The sequence below is a fragment of the Paramormyrops kingsleyae genome, chromosome 4 (assembly GCF_048594095.1).
Source record: "Paramormyrops kingsleyae isolate MSU_618 chromosome 4, PKINGS_0.4, whole genome shotgun sequence".
Lineage (NCBI taxonomy): Eukaryota > Metazoa > Chordata > Actinopteri > Osteoglossiformes > Mormyridae > Paramormyrops > Paramormyrops kingsleyae.
This window is the reverse complement of record NC_132800.1, coordinates 3,313,038-3,328,841: the sequence shown is the minus strand read 5'-3', so window position 1 is coordinate 3,328,841 and position 15,804 is coordinate 3,313,038. Positions and strand designations below refer to the sequence as shown.

General features: G+C 45.6%; 1 protein-coding gene across 1 annotated transcript in view; it reads left to right on the top strand.

The window, feature by feature from the left end:
- Positions 1 to 449: 449 nt before the first annotated feature.
- LOC111838702 (cadherin-12-like) overlaps positions 450 to 15,804 on the top strand; it is a 113,828-nt gene continuing 98,473 nt past the window's right edge. The window contains exon 1 of the mRNA XM_023801936.2: positions 450 to 595. The gene's annotated coding sequence lies outside the window, so the exon portion shown is untranslated. The remainder of the gene's footprint in view (positions 596 to 15,804) is intronic.

Here is a 15,804-nt window from a genome sequence, read left to right as displayed (position 1 = left end):
AGAGGGGGTGCCTTCTTCATTGGTGGGGGGGCCCTATCTGCTAATTTGACAGATGAAGATCATAGCCACTCCCTTGGACTGGTGGGGGGGCACAAGGCCATCTTGCCTAACCGCCCCCACAACCCTCAACCCCCCCAATGGGGGTGCAGACGAGCCAGCGAGTGAGAGACCCAGTAGACCAGCACCTTACCGTCCCTTTCTTCTTCCCTGCTGCCCTCTGTCCCCCCTCCACTTGCCATCCGCTTATCTGGGTCTCTGAGGAGGGGGGAGGTGGGGGTCGACACCCCCTCAAACCCCTGGGGTTGGCCACTCTCATCTGCGCTTCCCCCGGAGCAGACCGCAGTGCTTGGCGGTGCAAGAGGAGAAGAATGAGCCCTTCCTGAGAGAGAGAGAGAGCGAGGGAGAGAGAGAGAGAGGGAGAGAGAGAGGGGAGGAGGAGGAGAAGAAAGCGGAGCGAGCGGCTGCTCACACTCGCGCTCATAGCCTCGCTCGCAGGATAGTCGCATGGCTCGCGCTCTGTAACGCGCTGGGATTAAAGCGGCATTGACTCCATCTGCCCACCCGCCTGCCCGCCGGAGAGGGACCTTCTGTTAAGGTAAGCTCTCCTCCGCCACCCCTCCTCAGCCACCTCTCCTCCGCCACCGCGCTGGACTTTCTCCTGCTTCTTTTCTTTTTTTTCTTTTTTTTTTGCTGATGCTTTTGGTTTGTCAGAATGCGGGGGGGGGCATTGTAGGAAACTGAGTGAGAGAGTTGGGATGCGGTCGCCCCCCCCGGCCGCTGCGGTGGGCTAAGGGCTGCCTCCGTACACGGTCTGAGGAAATCCATCTCAGTCTGCTCTGGAAGTGGAATAACACCGGTCCTTTTTTTTTTTTTGGGGGGGGGGGGTGTCTCTGTGATAATAAGGATGACTTTATGTTTCCTAAGAGCCAGCAGACGTTACTCCGGCTGCATGAAAGAACCTACTTCTTTGAAGGAGTTTATGAGTTCATTCAAAAATGCATGCAATATATATTTCCTCTGTACTTCACTGCTGTGAATATCATATGTGAATATTTCCATTCATTAAAGCAATGTTATTTATGCGTATATAATATAGTACTCAGAAAAACAGCTACATTAGTAACTGTGACTGACAGCACTTTCTCTGTCAGCACTTAGAGGTGTCTTGTAAGGCGACGGACAGCAGGGGTCAGCGGACTGCGAGTCAAGCGATTCAGCAGTCAGCTCGGTCGGGGTCCGGCATTTGTGCCTGTGTCGGCTTGCCCATGGGGAGACTCGGAGCAACTCGGAGAGAGGGAAACGGCTCCCTCTGGGGGGCGTGTCGGTGCGGCAGTGACGATGTCACACCATCAGTGAGCGACGCACCCCCCCGCCCCCCCCAGCCGCGAGAAGTTAGTTCTGTTTATTTACGAATGTGCCACGCATCCTCGACGGCGTTTGGCCGAGTGGCAGCATCCGAGTTACTTCATCACAGCGAACGAATCGATAAGTGTGCACATTATAGCACGCCAGGGGCCCCACACAGACGCCAGAGGCCGTAAAAGCCCAGACTAATGGAACACCGCTATTTGGTGGTTCAATATTAGCTCTGCATGTGCGTTGAGACGTCCTGTTTGCAGGTAGATTATGCTAGGCTTGTGATTTCCCGACGATGGGTCACCAGTGCCTCAGCTCAGAGGATTCCACCCCCGGGGCTCTCCTAAACGCCCGCCGGGTCCTGCCAATTAAAAGTCCTGCCATTTTTGCATTTGTCATGAAGGCACGGACATCCCCAAAACATTTCTCAAGAAGTTTTCAGTTTCGCAAAACATATAGTATATTTTTAATCACAATTTTAATGATTTCAAATTATTTTCTGGCAGAATTGAAGAAATAAATGACACTAGATTGAGTAAATATTTTTTTGAAAAGGCTCGTGGCACACAGAGGTGAAGCGTGTCCCTATGCTTTCGCGTGTACCTGTGTGTGTGTGCCTGTGTGTGTGTGTGCCTGTGTGTGTGTGTGTACCTGTGTGTGTGTACCTGTGTGTGCGTGCCTCCTCTGGGTTCATGTCAGGCAGTGGTGGCAGCTCCCGTGATAATCTGACACGCCGCGCTGAGCAAGTGAGACACGTGCAGACGCTCGATAAAAGATAAGGCAGAGGGAAAAAAAATAAACACTCCACTTCCGTCGGGCTGCTTTCATTCTGCTCCGAGCCGAGCATCCCATCGACTCGTCTGCGCTCATTAAAATTCAGCCGGGGCGTCTGGCTTCGGATAATTTCAAATTGACTCTACAGGAAGAGGTATGGGAAGTGGACAAGTGAAGCAACCTTCCGTAGGGGTATCGAACAAGCAGGAAACAGGTGATGCTTCCCCGTGGGTCTGTTTGGGACAATACTTTATCCCAATAATGGTGTTCTTTATTCAGTTATATTTGATTTATTTTATATAGTGCCTTACAGTTGCCCCAAGGCACTTGACAAGAGTACTACACGGTTTGTACTAAATGGTGCATGAAACAGGGAGCAAGAAAAAAAGAAAGAAAGAAAGAGAGAAAGAAAAGATTTTGCACAGAGAGCAGTGTAGGTTGGCACTGTCTCTTCACACTTCCTGGTTTGCGGGTACATTTCCCATCCCTGAAGATTTTCTACGATGGCTCTGCATTCATTCAGGTTTCCCCCCACATTCCTGAGACCTTTGGGTGGACCAGCGTCTCTAAATTGCTCCTATTCTAGGGTCTTCCCTGCCTCCTGTGATGCACTTTCTGGGAAAGACTCCAGGCTTGCTGTCAGGGTGATTATGGGCTTGGGGGGGGGGTGCCCCAAAAGAGACATATTCATCACATATTTGATTCAGAGGGTAGGTGCAGCCCAGGACATATTCTAAAGTCCATTTCCATTTAGTCTCAGAATTTAATTTCATTTATTAAACGAGCAGCAGATTCAGAGCAGTTTAGGAGAGAAGAAAATTGGCCGTATTGCTGTTTTAGCAAATGATTAAAAGAGCCCCGTTGTTCCGAGTCGCTCCCTTTTTAAATGCCAGCGAGAGCTGCATCTTCCTTCTGGGTTATTTCTGCAAGATCACTGTGTTGGGTTCGGTCACACTGAGCAGGTTTCTACAGATGCGGGCGTTTCTGAGTAAAGCTGAGCTCTGCCCAGCATCGTCCTCAGCCCATAAAAGCTGTTACGATTTTCCTTCTCCTTAAGTCCAGCCGAGAGCGAGCAGAAGCCTCTCTGTGCGTAACATGTAGCTCGGCCGGTACTGTGAGCGGGAACGCTGGGCTGCCAAGACCTGAGCCCCAAGACCCGAGGGAGGTGCAGCTCAAACTTTCAGCTACACCAAGACACTGGAGAATACAAGTCAACGAGGACATAATTAACCTACTTATAATACATTATTCCATTTATTTTAGATTAATTATCTGGTACCAATTAATGGCTAACATATACATGCATTCCATGGAATATAGTAAGTCGTATCATATGTGGGGTGGAGGCAGTGGTGGTGTTTACCGCCACTAAAACCATCCATTTGCATGGGGCCCCAAAGGTTTGGAGGCCCCCTTTAGGCCATAAACTGTAACTACAATGGGGGGATCCAAAGACATTTTTTGAGTTGGGCACCTGAAACAACAACCCCCACAAGCCCAGACTTGTGACATAAGCAAGAGGTTGACACAGTGGGCCACATGTAGACCATATAGGGGCCCTGGGTGGGTAGGTTGTTCCTGGGGCCCCACTCAAAAAGTCACCTTGGGGACCCCCCAGGCCTCCTCAGATGTTTCAAGAAGTAAATAAATAGCTGCTGAGTACAGTCAGATGATCGTAGCTAACGAGCTGGTTAGCAGAACATGCTGCTTCAGCATCTCCTAGATGAGGAATCTGATTACTTAAAGTACAATGGCGAACTGCTTTTCCATTCAGCAAGACAAGTGTTTAATGCCGTTACCTGGACTGCCTTTAAATATAGAAACCACACTGTGTGCTGGAAAAAAAGCACATCTTTCTGAGATCCTTTCTCTTGGGTCAGAAACATCTGTTAATATTTAGTATAGTGTCTGCAGCCAGAAGGGGAACCTTTCCGGGTGCCGTGTCCCAATGACAGCTACGGTCTCCAGTCAAGGCAGGAGAAGATGGACATGTGAGCTGATCCCTTTAACATAAAGTCAACTGCCCTTTTAAGTGTTTGGGTTTCGTATTTATGTTTTTTTACAGTCCAAATAATTTTTACACAGTGTGGCAGCCCCTCTGTCTCAGTACGAAGGGCTGAGGGGGGGTGGGGGGGAGGGATCTAACCTGCGAATGAAATCAATACGGTGATTATTTTGGAGAGGCTCGACTCGTCACCTTGAGCACTTCAATCTCAGTCCCAGCGAGATGGACTATGGACGCTTTTTCCACACTCAGTGGGACCGCCTCACCAGCATCTGTGTGTGCGCGTGTGTGCGACTGACGTATTTCATCAGCCACACATTTAACTGCACACAGGAAATCCACTTTGTGAGTCATGCATGGGTAGGGAATACACATTTACCAGGGTACTCATATTTCCAACCTCATTAATTTACGTTTGCGCTGCAGTGCCTTTTGTTGTTTTTCGATAAATCCATTCATGGTGCTTTGCTTTAGTGTCCCTGAAGCGATATCTTCGGTTTACGAGTGTCGGCATGCATGGATCGTGTGAGGTATTAAGAGCCATAGAAAAATTATATGTTAACTCTGGTACAAACAGTACAGTCCGCTAGTAGGCTGATGCCTGTTTATGTTCCTGAATGTTGGTTTTGGGGTATTAGTTATCGGTCCTTGAATAATCGTATTATGTATCATATATGTTTGCAGTCTGCTATTTGTCTCGCGTGTATGTTACTTTGAACAAACATGTCTGTTAAATATGTAAATGTGAAGCTAAATTTACTTATACTTCTAATGTCAACTGTGCAGTCTAATTTAGGTTTGTTTCACAATACCTTTGTGCTTTTTTGATAAATCCATTCATAGTACTTTCCATAAATGTCCCTGAAGCGATATCTTCTGTTTCTGAGTGTCGCGAAGAGACACACAAGGACCTAGCACGCACAAACACGATGACTCTCTCGTACTCCGTGGTTCGAGTACGTCGAGAGTACCGCCGATGCGCTCGGATTCGAACGACACACATCCATAAAATGCAACCCCGTACCCTGCCAGCATCCAGCGAGACCACAACAGCCGTTACCAGGGCAACGGGAGTGGAAACAGATCACCAACAAGATGCGCTTCTGGAGACGTGGTGCTCATCAAGACGATCGGAGATAAACATCGAATTACAGTCGATTTGTTTTACGCTTGTTCCTTACTGCGGGATATTACCTCTTCCTCCCGCTTCCGGAAGCCCCCTTTAGTGTCTGTACCCTTCAAGCCTCACCCCCCAAGCAAAATCCCGCCATTATAAACACCAGCAAACTCCCACAACTCTTCGTTTTCTCACATTTCAAAAACGCCAAGCCTCTTGAACTTGGCACTGTGGCGGGTTTTGTGAATCACAAAGCGTTCAACAGGTGCTGTCTGCTGTTTCTTTTCAGAATTCCCCCAGAGGGGGGCGCTAGTGACAGCACGATGAAGCCTCAAACAGGCCCGATGCTGTCAGCGGGACGCCCCTCTGCACCCGCGACCTTCATTTCGGCGTGCTTTGATCAGACGGTGTTCCCGCAATTGAATGTTCGCATCTGCCAAAAGCGCTCCTTGGTTCTGTCGCACGTGCTGTGTTTCGAACGCCACTGATTTCATTCCGCATGTGTTTCGGAACTTTCCTCGGCGTAGGAATGGCCCCGAGGTATTCCTCATTTTCGAATGACGTTGTGTTTTTAAGAAAAAGAACCCACTGAACGTAGGTGTAGACGGGCTGTGATAGTGAGTGCATGTGCCCCCCCCCACCCCCCCATTACACGCAAACCTGAGCGAATCTTTGCCTTCTCTGGGGAAGAGCTTCCTGCTCAAAGATCAGCAGAAGACCACAGCAGATCATTGGTGTTTTGCAGAATCCCATAAACTCCAGCCAGATCCCTCCTGGTATCCTCACCGCCCCTCTGGCAACACCAGAAAGATTTTCTGTCACCCCGCTGAATAACTATTAGCTGACTGACCCTGGTACTTCTGGAGATCCTAATGGAGTCCAGAGACAAATCCTTGAGGTTTATTTATTTATTAACTGGCTTATTTCCCGTTACACGCGGCACTAGTGCGTTATGCGATCCCGGGCACTCTGCCGAAAGAACATTAACACCTTCCCAAGGTCCCTCGTCACCCCCTCACACACCCCAGCGTGGTCAATGTTTTAAGAATAGTCCAACGAGCTTCTGGAGATCACCAGAGCTCTCCGGAAGCACGTGACCTCAATCGATTCAACACCCCCCCCCCTCCCCAACCTGAACTTCTGAGAGTGTTTTAACCATGCTGTCTTCTTAAGCAGTTCTAATCACCCCTGCCATGTGGATTTTACGGCCCGCCCCCTTGTGGAGGGGACAGGACACACGGAGCCAGAGAATTGCCACTCCATATCTGAGTGCCCCGACTCCGTGTGAATGATCTGCTCCCGCTTAAGTTAAGGCAAGAAAGTGAATAGCATTAAATCAGAATTATGAATTCGGATTTCACAGTACCAGTGAAAAGTTTGAACACAGACACACATAGAAATTCTTATTTGTATTATTCTCTACATTTTAGAATAGTTCTGTGGGTTGGGACAAGGTTGCTGGTTCAAATCCGTGGGTTGGCAGTATGATCCCACCATTGGGCCCTTGAGTTAGGCCCTTAGCCCAAATTTCCCCAGGTACTGACTGACCCTACTGTCTCCTCTACACCAGTCTCATGAGTTGCCTCCTGGGATGCTTTTCCAGCCGTTCTGAAGGAGGTCCCACATATATGCTGAGCTCTCATTGGCCACTTTTCCATCACTCTCTGGTCATACTCTTGCAATTCCATTTCTACTAAATTTAGGTTAGATGGTAGTCAGGTCATGTGATGCAACACTGTATCACTCTCCTTTGTAGGTGAGTCCAGACTTTTGACTAGTGCTGTTTCTCATGATAAATAGATTTCAAATACATTCATTTATGAAATGTCTCTGTGGACCCCTAGGGGGCGCTGTGGGCAGGTTAACGACCCCAGGAGTAGGGCTTCAAACTGCAGGCATCAGCTTGCCATAATTGCATGTCTGGAGCCTGTGTGAATAAATCCACTTGAAGGCAAGGAGGCTGTATGGAGACTTGACTGCATTTTGAACAAATAGCCCTGGAGGTTTGGAAAACCAGCACTCACCCTTAAACGACGCCCTCTCTGCCCTTCTCTGTATTGCGATGGCTGGGGGCCTGCACTCAGGATAAAAAGTGCCATTCCCAGGAGGAAAAGCGCTATGCTATCAGATATACCATCTTTGAAAAGTTACACCATCTGTTCACAGCTTGTACAGACCTCAGTATCTATAGGAAATCTTCCTCTGATGTTTTCTGTATTACGGCCATTTTGGCGCAGGTAAATTGTCTTTTTTTTCCCCACTGGTCTTCACAAATGAAGGAAAACGAGGAAGAGAGAGAAAATAAATGAGTAAATAAATGAACCCAAGAGACCGGAAAGCTCAGGCTGACAATCAGCCAGCCGCACTGCTGTGTAAGTGCTGAAACAATTATTTTTCTCTGCTCATATAATGTGAATCTCTGCACCACTGGCTGAAATGCATTTAGGTTAAATGTGTCCTTGGAAAAACTTCAGAGGAAGTTAGAAAGTAAGGAATTAAGTATCCTTTGAAACACTGGCTAACATTTGACCCTTCCTGAATATTCCTGGACTAGGTCAGCTTGAAAATTTGGCAGGAAGCTACCGTAACCAAGAACCTAGTCTACACCCTGACAGATGTTAGTAGGATTGGAATTAAATATCCATTGAAACACTAACATGAAGATGCCAACAACCAGTGCTTAATTCACACCGAAGCTCAGCTCCGGGACATCCGGCTCAGGGCTGCAGCTCCTCTCAGGTGCGCTCCCCCTCCTTAAATGCTACACCCAATGCAATGAAACTTGAAATTAATTTGAGCTAAACTTTGGAATAAATGCAAATTTAACTAAAGAGATGTATATTTATAAAATTGGCCGTGTTGTATGATTTTTTCATCCACTTCAATTAGTATGTTTCGCTTGTCTGACTTTCGATTTAAAAGGAAAATAACGCACCAGGCAGACTTTTTTTTTTTTTTGGCAATAAAATAGATGAGTTTACACAACAAGGGTAGCTACAGCAAAACAATTAAAAAAAATTACATACAGTAATATTTTAGCAACAAAGCAGCAAAGCCATTGGAACTTAAGCAGAGCAGAAATGATGCAGAAACCTGACAGAAGGACAAGCAAAAACATTGAGTAGAGGAGCAGAGTTTGTGGATGCTAATGCTAATGAGAAGGATGGCAAAAAAAGCAGGAAAAGTGCAACGCATATGAAAAGTTTGGTACGACTAACAGGTGTCAGACAGAAAACATTGCGCTGTTACGTGTTTAAGCAATTAATAGCATATTATCATATCACGGATTTGTGTGTATGACATCATCGTGAGTTTACAAATTAAGCACTGCTAACATCTGAACGTTCCGTTACCTTCAAGAATGTTCTCAGACCAGGTCACCACTCAAGTACAAACTGGGCAGCCTCAAGCCATCAAAAAGCTGAAAGAAAATCTTGAAAGACGTGCAGATGTCAATGTCTGAGATATTTAGTTGCTTGACACATCTCACCCTGATGAAAGAGGTTGTGTGATCCAGGCCTTTTTTGACCTGAAATCAATTTTTGCACAAATTCATGAGCGCTCATTGCCTGGGGAACACCACCCATGACTGGCAGCGTAGCCTTATGGGGAAGTCCATCATCCGCAGAGTGAGTGGGATGCTTGTCAAGATGAAGGGAGAGAAATGGCAAAATCTTTGAGGAAAAACCTACTTTAGCTTGCAAAATTATGATCCAGAGAATGAGGGATGGGATGACGATGGAATTAAGTTGATGTCCAATGAACAGACTGCAATGGTGAATCATGGCTGATCTGAATCTTGAACACCATGGGTCCTGTTTCTCAGCATGTTCCTCCAGATGTTCCTTGACTCGCCTGTGTGTGCTCCATGGCTTTAGCTGCTATTGAAAAGCTCACACCCAGTCATTGGTGTCGTTACGTCACAATCAAAGTCGGTCTCAGTTTTGACCCATCATTCACTGCAAGCAAAACAATGAACAGAACCACTCTTCTCCATCAATTGCTAGGAGGTGAACTGGAGGGTCAGTTCAGACGGGGAGCAAATAAAAAAAACCAAAAAAAAACGACCCCCCTCCATAATGGCGCTACGGTCATCTTCATGGTGGAACTATCCCCAGACTTCTATCACAAGATGAATTTTCAAGCGCAGAGATGTATGTTTAATGGATGAAGGCGGCTCGGTGAGTGACCTCAACTGTACGGAGAAGATACTCGATCATTCTCCTTATGACCTCCGGACCCCGGGAGTCCCGCCCTGCAAGCAGCCAGTGTGCAGTTTTCAAGAAGAATGATGAGCAGAATCCATCAGCTCAACACTGAATGCCTCAGCATTCAAAGACGCGTTGGACTAATTAACATTTCTCCTGTGTGTGTTTTGTTTGCTGCTGAGTCTTTGTGTAGTGTAAGACCTTGCTTTTTAAACTAATAAATATCATTATTATACCCAATACAACAATGACTTCATTTTTAATTGAGTCTCAGAACACCATATTTTTCATCATTTCTGAGAGATGAAATCGACAGCATGAAACATGGAGTATGGTGAACGTCAATCAAAGATGAAGGACAGCAGGGAAGAAGGATCCGGGGAAAAAAAGAGACTGAAGGAAGTGTATCCAGTGAGTGGGATAATTTGCAGGAAGTGGCCTGCTGGCCTGAGTATGCCCGCGCTCGCTGTGAACACACAGGCTGACTGGATGCAGAGACCATCTCAGATGGGTCGGGGAGCAGGGCAGGCAGGGTTCGAGGAAGGCGACGCTCCACTGAGCGAGCGGCACCTCCTGCCCTGCCGCCGACTAATGGAGCACCGACTGAAAGCCCTGTCATGTTTTCCCCAACAACACAGCCTACCTCAGTAGGACAAAGTGTCTGCGTTTGTGTCAAGCAAGCTGGCCTGGTGGCCCCCAGCTAAAGGCGAGGACATCCAATTCTTACCACATACTCATTTTCTCTGGCCTATCGACTCAGAAAACTACTGGGCGGAACTTTGTACCACTAAGGAGTCAGGCCTGCTTAAATTCAAGATTCAAGATCTTAAAATGAGAATACATTGGAATGCTTAGTCTGTCAGTTACAAAAGATAGTAAAGATACATTGTAAAACACAATGGAGAGCGCAAAACAATACAGACAATGCCAAAAATACAGTGTAAAACCAGACAGTGCAAAACAATACAGATAATGCAAAACAATACAGTGTAAAACAAAACCAGCAGTGCAAAACTGGACAATATGTGGTCAGTGGCTCTTAAAATGCAGTTAGAGATAAGTATAATTTAGCATGATCCTTGTTTTTTTTGTCCCTAATAAGCAGAAACAACTTTTCAACTCCAAACAGTGTTGTAAGTGGCCCTGTGCTTTTGGTTAGTATTCTTATTCTACACAGTCTGCCTCTTTACCACCTCACCTTGTTTTCAGAACTTTCAGCCGGGTAATTAAACGGCGTACAGGAAAAGGTCACAGTCCCGGCAGCCGTCGTTTCCTTGTGAGAACGCAGGAACGTGCAATTATAAAACGAAGGGGTAGCGATAACAGCTTTTGGGAAGGTTCTAGATGTTTGTACAGATGCTGTCATATATAGATCTATTACACACAGCATTAACAAACCCAGAAAAAGGGCTTAGGGATTAAAAATTGACGTTAGCAAAAGGCATCAGTTGAGGAAAAGCATCAAAATATGCTGTTTAGCTGCATGAAAATTCCCATGACAGGAATGACTCCTACTTTTACAGCACAAGGACAAGCCACTCAGGAAAACACGCGGCAAGTACACAAAATGCCAGGAGGGGATTCAGCCTCGGCCAGCGCAGGCTGGCTGTGATTCCCGACGATGTACGGAAAAAACTAACTGCTGACTGCTTTAATTCAAAACAAAGAAAAGCTCTACTCGCGCAAAGGGCAGCAGTGGTTGAAATGGACTTCAATGCTGTCCTTCATTTAACTCTGCATCTTGAGCAAATGCTATATAACACACAGGATGCGTTAATGTGCAACGCACACGAATCGCTCAAACAAGACGGCCTGAATTGCCTCCGTTTTCATTCTTATAGTGGTTTGATTAAATTGAGGGCTTTCTCTCCTAGCCCCTGAATGGCTTTCGCGATTAGATTTTTATATCATGTATTATCCATTACGTTACACTCCGTTTAATAACATTCATATATTCCATTCATGGAGACAGAGAGCCATCTCACGGAGATGCTGGTGTCCCTGAAGCGCTGAGTTTTGTTTGTGTTGCGAGGCGGACGCTCTTTAAATATTAGATGTCTTTTTTGCTTAATATTTATTTGCGTGACTCTGTTGTGCTTCTGAGGCTGAGAACCGCCCTCCTATCGAGGGAAATGACCGGGGATGAGTGAGTGGTAATGAATATCAATGCCGCTCACTTGGAGTGTGTGGTTGTGTGTGTGTGCAAAAGAGAGAGAGAGAGAGAGAGAGAGAGAGAGGGAGGACAAGTGTCTAAATGGATGAAGTGCACGAACGGCCATTGAAAGCGGAAGTTCTCTCCAGAGGGCTTTTCCCAAAAGGAAAAGGGGGGCTTGGATAGGAATTTCTGTCCCGTCCTTTTGTGCATGGCCATCACTGTCAGTTTTTGAAATATCAGATTTGCAAGTAAAATTTTTAAAAGGGCCTTTTTTTAACTGGTAGTGAGATAGCAAGGATGAATAGATTTTTGAAAATGTAAATTGTCCAATGGACCAAAAGGCATCGCTGATATCCAGATCCAAATATGGCATCGGTGTTTCATTTTGATATTTATTACGCTGAAAAAAGTTGATTCCGTGACTCCCAGAGACACAAGTTTAATTAATACCTGTGTTGCATGACTCCAAATACCAATGTTTGCCTTCACCCCTGAATGATGCCTATTCAGGTCACACGTGATTGGCTGAAGGCATCATGTGACCGAATACAATTCTAAATGCTATCAAGAAACAGACTTGGTAACATGTTTCATAGATTTCGTCCTAAGCCTAATTTATTAATTCATTCTCTATCAGAGATTGCAGTTTTTAATAGGCTGTGAATTGCAGTGATCCCCATCGGGGTGTTATAACTGTTCTTATTATGGCACGCGATTAGGATTTTTAATACTGATGTGATTTCCAGCAGGTTCCTGTTCCTGCTGATCTGAGGACACATTAGCCTACGTGTTCATTTCACTTCATTAAATTTATGCATGGCCAAGCAAGCAGCCCCACCTCATGTGTGTGGAGTTTGCATGTTCACTCCCTGTTGTGTGGGTCACCTTCAGGTACCCTGGACATGTGCTTAGGCTAATCTTCATGCCTAGATTGCCCATAGAGTATGATTGTGATGGACTGACATCCTGTCCAGGGTGGACCCCAGCTTTACATCCCATGCTAGCTGGGTTAGACCCCATTGTTTGGCCTAATGCCACATGGATGCGGAAGCGCTGGGTTCAAAACCAGCCTCAGATAAGTAAAAGAGGACTGGGGGCTGTCTCTGCTGCCTCTTCTTTCAAGGGCGGTGTGAGGCGTTGCGAGTTAGGATGCTGCGACTGTGGTTCATATCCCAGGGTCAGCAGAGTGATTTCATGATTAAGGCCCTTAACAACAATTGTGATTGTTTGCTTTCTCAAAAATGTATGTCACTTTGGATAAAAGCCTCTACTAGAAGGATAAATATTGATCTCCTACCCACAACCCTCACCAGGATAAGCAATTATTGGATGGATGGGTAAATACCCCCATATTACAGACCCACCTGTAGATGAATTGTAATACAGCCATAGTTGTGGCCTTTCTGTCATGCTACAGGCCACAGCCCCATCTGCTGGGTATAATTACAGATGAGGAATCGCAGAGGTTAAGGACAGGGTCTTCAGTGTGAGGGGAGTTTCCAAGGTGGTCAATGTACAACCCAGCTCACTCCTGCTTGGGTCCCAGGTGGGACCTCAAACCACTGCCCTCAAGCAAGAGAATGAGCCGGAACTGGTTCAGTAAGACATCCAGCTGGATAGTTGGGAAGGAATTTGAGGTCACTCTTGGACAAAAATGAAGTCTTCAGGGTGTGTGTCACTACCATTGGCCCACCGCCAGCACAAGCATCATCATTAGCTTGAAAACTCACATGGGGACTGTAGATGCTTAGAGCATTTATGTCAAGCTCCTTAAGGTGTCATGAGATAAGTATTTTTAGTTAGCTGTTAGCAGCACTCACCATTGAGGTGTATTGTTACATCGCCCCCTGGTGGTACCACCAGGAACAACAGGCACGGTTCCAATGACTGCAGGACTGGCACTGAACAAGGGACAGGAGACGTAGCGATGGTGCCCCAGTTTTGTTCCAGCCTTATCTGCATGAAAGGCATCCGGGTAAATGTCAGCCAAGTGAATGGCGACTGCTACTTGTTGTTCCAGAGCCCACAGATTGGAATAAAAATGAGTAACTATTAGTTCAGCCATCGTAAATCACACGCAGTAGGATGGAGGGAGCTTGAGGGGAGATTGTGCTGTATTTCACAAGCAAAAGTGAATATAAAATCACCCTGATAGGCTATACGTTTCTGGGGCGTGGCCACATGGGCGTGGCTTATGAGCAACCCATTCCGCCCCGTCGCGCAGCCCGCTGTACTTGTGTTCGGGGGGTTAATGTGTCATGTTCAGCAGGAAGTCAGAGGAGCTCAGAGACGTACGGAGCGGGTGTGAAGATCAGAGGAGGAGCAAGCCTACAGACATCTTTATTCAGCACCTCTCTGAGAGGAAATCATTTTTTATCCCATGTGAAGAAGCCCGAACAAGCAGGCCCTGTGTAAGAGACGTACGTGAGGGAAATGTCTTCCTGTGTAGGGTCGACTTCATTTAGCTTTTTTCATAAATCGAGGACTGAAGCTTTGGTGAACGGAAACAAAAGCATCTATTATTGAGTTATCGGTGAATCTAACTTCTTCCTGATGGCTAATCATTTATGGGACCTGGCTGGATCTGTTATTGACTGTCCATGCCTGAATGGCATGTCACTTCCTGTTTGGCATGCTGGACTGTGTGATGACTGTAAAAATGTGGTAAGGATCAAAGCGGTTATAAAGTCATCAGCTGGCTAATTTCTTCTAAGTAGTAGTTGTACTTAAATGCTCAAAAGTAAAATGTTAATTTTCATCATTAGCTTTGATGGGCAAAAAAAGAAAGGATTGTGTCCTTTATGGTGAACTTATATCTTTTGATTATTTGTTCACTGACTAACAATAAGTCAGCTTTTTAGTACTTACTAGGGGTGTAACGAGATCTTGTGTCGCGAGAACTCGAGATATTACAACATGAGAAGATTTCTCGTCGGAGTGAAAAACGGTCTCGCGAAGGCGCTGTAAATCAACTGCTGTAAGCATGTCGGTGTCTGAAGAAATTACCATAGTAGATGCCCCAGACACTTTTAAACCTTTTGTGTGGCAGTATTTTGGGTACCCGGCAGAAAATATAAACGGCGAAAGGGTGACAGACAAAACATCTGTAAGCATTGTAGGAAAATAATGCCGTACACAGCGGCTAACGCTATTACTATGCAAAGCCATTTCCAGCACCATCATAGCTCTTTACTCAAATCCACTGCCCCGGTGAAGAAAACATTAAAAAAAAGTTTTGTGTTTGTTATTTATATTGTTTTATTTATATTCTATTTTATGTTCAATTGAGAAGTCAAATAGGAGAGAAGCCTGTCATTTGAGTTTGTGGTGAAATATTTTATGGTGCTAGATATTTGTTCTGTTCAGATGATGGTGATTATTTAACACATTTCACCATACATTTGCATTATTTAGCATGTCTTTCAAATTAATCAAATAAAAGGCTGCTTTCCAGTAATATATTTTCCTTAAAATATTGCTAAAATATCATCTCGTCTCATTCTCATGAACCCAATATCGTGTCTCGTCTCGTCTCGTGGGCTGAGTATATCGTTACACCCCTAGTACTTACTATCAGTTGATTGTCTAGTTTTGCCATTTAACACATAGTGTTAACACTAGTAGTGTTCTGCTCAGTGGTAGAGCTCTTCACTACCTCCTTCAAACCATTGACCACTTTACCTCCAGGAGGATGCAGGAAACCGTCACAGAAGCAAAATCTGGGCCAGCTCACTCCTCCATGGAGAGATCAAAGTCTGTCTAGGCCTGGATGAACGAGCAGATGCAGCTTCAAACTGTCCATGTCCGTTGGGGTCAGTAGATTAAAGGGCGGATTTGTCCAGATTTGCTGAGACACCAAAAACATGTCAGTGCCTGGACATACAACATGTATACAAACGAGTACATCTGTCGCTCAGGAACTGGGCTGCTCTAAGTGACTGAAATTACAGTGTAACGAGGACAGCAACATCAGTGGAATATTACTGAATCTCTCACCAAAGCACTTACAGATCTTTACATGGCTTACTAGGTCAATTTAACTAGCTTCCCTCAGATCTCTAGGCTTAAGAATTAAACACTTAACACAGACTAATCAGACAAAGGTATAGTCAGCAGATGACTTTGTATTCTTGGGCAATTTTCAAAATTAATTTCAGTCGCACTCTAATGTATTTGCATTTATCCATCT